General features: G+C 41.6%; 1 protein-coding gene across 1 annotated transcript in view; it reads left to right on the forward strand.

The window, feature by feature from the left end:
• KCTD19 (potassium channel tetramerization domain containing 19) overlaps positions 1-5,563 on the forward strand; it is a gene marked incomplete at both ends in the record, with an annotated part of 29,867 nt that overhangs the window by 7,075 nt on the left and 17,229 nt on the right.

A 5,563-nucleotide genomic window follows, 5' to 3' on the forward strand; every position in this document is an offset into this window, starting at 1 on the left:
AAACAAGTGCTTATGTTTTGGAAATAGTGTTTTCAAAGAAATAAACACTTAAGCTGGTCTAATTGAAGTGATGTTTATTCTTTGAAGCAGAGTATAAATACAGCTGGAGAATCAATAGCCATCTCAAGCAAATCAACAGCCTCACACATTTCCATCACTTTCCCCACTGCTAAGGCCTGTCCAAAAATCAGGTTCTTGCATAAATGTATGAATGCTTTCCTTGGAGAAAATGGGAGTTTTCCAATTATAAGTCTAAAGACTATTCTCAGGCAGTCCGACTTAATGCATTCAGCCAGTATTTATTGAAAACATTTTGGGTACAAGGCATTTCCTGTGGGCTTTAAGGAAAACATGGAATGACCCAACAAAAATAAAATGTGAGCCACAAGTAATTTTAAACTTTCTAGTAGCCATATTTTTAGAAAATTTAAAAGTGACATTAATTTTAATAATATTTTCTTTAACTCAACATATTTAAAGTGCTATCTTTACAGCATGTGATCAGTATTTTAAAACTGATATATTTTACATTTTTTGTACAAAGTCTTCAAAATCTGAGGTGTGTTTTACACTTAAAACACATCTCAGATTCAGAAGATTGCATTTCAATATATACATACAGCTTCTTTAGAAAACAGTCTGGCAGTTCCTCAAAAAATTAGAGTTATCATGCGACCCAGTTAATTCCACTTCTAAGTCTATACCCAAGAAAAATTAAAACTTATGTCCACACAAAAACTTGTAAACAAATGTTCAAAGCAGCATTATTCATAGTAGCCAAGAAGTAGAAACAATCCTTATGTTTTATCAGCTGATAAATAACAAACAAATGTATATCCATACAATGGAATATTTTTTGTCAGTAAAAAGGAATGCAGTACTGATACATGTAACAACAACGATGAGCTTTAAACATTATGCTAAGAGAAAGAAGTCAGACACAGAGGACCATATTGCGTATGATTTAATTTATATAAAATGTGCATAATAGGCAAAGTTATAGAGACAGAAAGTAGATTAGTTGTTGCCTAGAGCTGAGGTACAGTGGGGGAAGGATAAGGTGAGGAGGATTGGCAATGACCGTAAATGGGTACAAAGTTACTTTTTAGGATGTCTGAATAGATTGTGATGATGGCTGCACAGCTCTGTGAACATACTAAAAACCAGTGAACTGTACAACTTAAATTGGAGATTTTATCATTCATATTATATATAATAAGAATACATTTCACATTAAATATATTTCAATAAAACTATAAAAAAATCATTGACTTCTATCTTAATATTAGACCAGGAGTCATCAAACTATACCCTATGGATAAAATCCAGCCCACTACCTTTTTCGTACAGCATGTTAGCTAAGAATGGTTTTTACGTTTTTATATGGTCAAACAAAAACCAGAAGAAAAATATGTTATGGTGCATGAATATTATCTGAAGTTCAAATTTCAGTGCCCGTTAAGTTTTATTTTAACAGTCATGCTCACTTGTTTATATATTGTGGATAGCTGCTCTTCAGCTTTAATAGAGTTGGATAGTTGCAACAGGGACCATATTCTCAAAGCCTAAAATATTTGCTATCTGCACTTTTACGGAAAAAGTTTTCCAGGGCACCTGGGTGGCTCAATGTGTGAGGCACCCAACTCCTGATTTCAGATCATGTTTTGATCTCAGGGTCATGAGTTCAGGCCCCACAATGTGTCAACGCCTGGCCTACACTCTAATGGGTCACAAGAAAAGCAAGAAGACCAGTTAGGAGGCTCCTGTAGCATCCAGATAAAATACAGTGGTAGTTTGGCCTAAGGTGGTAATAGTAGAGTTAGAAGTGTCCAAATTCTGGATGTGTCTCCGTGAGAGAACTGACAGGGTTTGCTAATGAATTCTTGGAGTGAATTGTTGGTAGAGTAAGAGAGAATGGATTAACTCCTTTGTATCCTGAGCAGTAAGCGAATGGTGGATTCCAAGGGTTGAGCAGGTTTAGGGGGAAAAATCAGGGGTTTGGATTTGAATGCGTTAAATTTGAGAGGCAAGAAAAGGGTATTAAATATCCAAGTGGCAATGGTGAAAAGGTGGCAGGATGTATAAGATCTGGAATTCATGGGAACAATCTGATCTGGAGGTATAAATTTGGGAGTCATCAGAGCTGCTATGTAAATCCATGAGCCTGGATGTTCACAGAGAAAATACAGAGTAGTCATTCCAGGTCTGTACATTAACGTTACAGTGTATCCTGGAGCTTTCTATGTGATTTGGGAAGTCCCCTTTGCCTAAATAAATGTAAGCTGCTTCCAGCCTCTCACAAGCCATCAGCCTGGTTGAGAGTCAGCTGCTACTGCAGTGTGAAATTTCTCTTCAGGGTCCCCCACAAGAGTTCAAGGTTTTTGGCAGACTATAGATTCCCTTTTACTTGCCCCCTTGAAGTCCACTGAGGACTTAGTATGACAGTGCATGCTACTTGTGTTTCCTTTTCCATTGCCTTCTGGGGACTTCTAAGTTTAGAAACTTAAATTATTCTGCCTATGAGCATTCTGCTACCAGCAAGCAACCCAAATACACCTGCATTCCTTGTGCTCGAGGGAGCCAGGGAGTTTTTATGTTGATCACACAAATGATGCTTTTATGAAAACAGACAAGTAACAGGTCTCACATTTCCTATTACTCATGATGTGAAGACAGATTACCACTGTAATCCTGGAAAGCAAGATTACATCAACAGTAGATACTCATCCCAACAGCATAGCTTGTCTGTGGATGTATGGGTAAGTGGACAACCCTTGACGTGGCATCTGCATGCCCTGTCCTGTCCCAGCACATACACAGCCACGTGCATGCATGGGTACTCACACACACACACACACACACACACACACACACTTTGAAGTTCAGCCATGTCCCTAAGCACCCCAAATGACTTCTCCTCACACCTTTTAACTTGCGATTTCTTCTTCCTAGAATGATCCCCCTACATGTGATCCAAGGGAAGCCTAGCCTGACATTTCCAGGCAGCGTTTTGTTTCTCTGCTCTCAGAGTTAATTCCTGTCACCTATCAGTGCTATTCTGTTTGGCTCAGGTATTCATGTATCTTCCTCCTTCACTAGCCTGTATTCTTTTCATATTTGCATTCCCAGCCTCTCACAGCACCCAGCCTGTAACAGGTGCTTAATAAGCATCCACTGAGAGAACACTGAATGAGGTACCCAAGATGCCCTATGAAGGTTGAATCTACTTCTGTGGGGTCAGGCAACGGGAGGTAGTCGTGGGAGAGGCGGGTTTGAGATATTGATAGTTGTCTCTTATTTGGCTCCTTTGGCTGATAGCAGCTCTTCTGACTGTTCTACTAGCCTTGCTTCCTTTGAGTTTCACATTGATGCTGGCCTTCCTTGTTTTTATACGGCAGCTGGAGATTTGTGAGCTCCTCCAAGCTCCTTCCAACAGCCCACATCAGAGCATTAGGCATCTCTGAGCACTGATTCTGCTTTGAAAAACCTCCATTAAGTCCCTGAGCTCTGCCAGTAGTACATTCGTGAGCCATCTTGTGGTGGTCATACCTACACACACACACAACTGCCCCCACGCTATTAGTCTTACACTGCTTCTGACTGATGTGTTTCTTCACTACTGGCTAGGCCAAAAGTAACATTAATTATCCTTGTGCTAGTAACTAGCCATCTAAATGCGGGTCTATATTTCCCTAAAGAAATAATCCCTCCGGGGGCGCCTGGGTGGCTCAGTGGGTTAAAGCCTCAGCCTTCGGCTCAGGTCATGATCTCAGGGTTCTGGGATCGAGCCCCGCATCAGGCTCTCTGCTCAGCAGGGAGCCTGCTTCCTCCTCTCTGCCTCTCTGCCTAGTTGCGATCTCTGTCAAATAAATAAAATCTTTAAAAAAAAAAAAAAAGAAAGAAAGAATCCCTTGGGGCAGTGCGTTAAGCCTCTGCCTTCGGCTCAGGTCATGGTCCCAGGGTCCTGGGATCGAGCCCTGCATTGGGCTCTCTGCTCAGCAGGGAGCCTGCTTCCCTCTCTCTCTCTGCCTGCCTCTCTGCCTACTTGTGATCTCTCTGTCAAATAAATAAATAAAATCTTTAAAAAAAAAAGAAATAAATTCTCCCTCTAATAACTTTATGGGTCATAGCATGTGAATAGTAAAACTCATAGAAGTAGTATTCAGGCAGATAGAAGTGGAATTGAACTCCATAGAGAGCCGCCATATACTCTGTGGCAACTTTAGTCAATGAAGCCAAAGGACAGCTGGAAGCTAGGCTCTCTGAAATTCTCTTCACTGATTCATTACCTCTTTCATTCTATGAAAATGTATTGAGGCATGCCTGGGTGGCTCAGTCGGTTGAGCATCTGTCTACAGCTCAGGTCATGATCTCAGAGTCCTGGGATCAAGTCCCACATTGGGCTCCCAGCTCAGCAGGGAGTCTGCTTCTGCCTCTCCCCCCGACTCGTGCTTGCTCCCTCGCTCTCTCTATTAAATAAATAATAAAATCGTTTAAAAAAATGAATTGAGGGGTGCCTGGGTGGCTCAGTGGGTTAAAGCCTCTGCCTTCAGCTAAGGTCATGGTCCCAGGGTCCTGGGATTGAGCCCCACATCGGGCTCTCTGCTCAGCAGGGAGCCTGCTTCCTCCTCTCTCTCTGCCTGCCTCTCTGCCTACTTGTGATCTCTGTCAAATAAATAAATAAAATCTTTTAAAAAACAATGACTTGAGTTCCCACAAACTATTGTGGCTGCTGTAAATACAGCAGAGAACAGAACAGGCAAGAAGATCCTCATGGTTTTGGAGGTTTTATCTACTAGGAGAGACTAACAGATGGTAAATAAGTAAGTAGGTGTTATTGAGAACAATAAAGCAAAGTGAGGGAGTTAGGGAATGTGTTCTTTCGATTCATATAGCCCCTAAATGTCTTCCCATGAGTAGAAGGATTTGTGTTTCTAGAAGTCAGAGCAAGGATTGACTGAGAGAGTTTTAGAAAACAACCTAATTAAGGTTTCTGGGCCCAGTGCATGCAGCATGACTTGACTGGCAGGAATTGTGATCTTTTGGGATTTGTATGTTTTTCGTTTTTAAGATTTGTCAAACATACCTTCTTTCTTGGGGATGCCTGGGTGGCTCATTCAGTTAAGCATCTGTCTTCAGCTTGGGTTGTGATCCCAGTATCCTGGTATCGAGTCCCAGTCGGGCTCCTTGCTCAGCGGGAGCCTGCTTCTCCCTCTGCCCACTGTTCCCCCTGCTTGTGCTCTCTCTCTCTCTCTAACAAATAAATAGATAAAATCTTAAAACAAAGCAAAACAAAACACACCTTTCTTGGAGAGAATGGTACGGCTCACACTTAACATTTGTAGAAGTAGCAAGAAATGGAGATTTCATTTCTACAAAATAGATCATTCTCCTCTCAGCTAGTATATCTCTCAAGCTGGTTAGACTGTCCTACCCACCAACCCAAAGGGTATACCTGGATATCAAACAGCACCTCCAAAAAGGGAGTCCAGGCCCATCCTACGGGCTGTTTTCCCAGGCAGGGATTTTCCTCCTGCAACACATCCTTTCCACAATGGCCAAT

The sequence above is a fragment of the Martes martes genome, assembly GCF_963455335.1.
Source record: "Martes martes genome assembly, chromosome: 17".
In the NCBI taxonomy this organism is placed as follows: Eukaryota; Metazoa; Chordata; class Mammalia; order Carnivora; family Mustelidae; genus Martes; species Martes martes.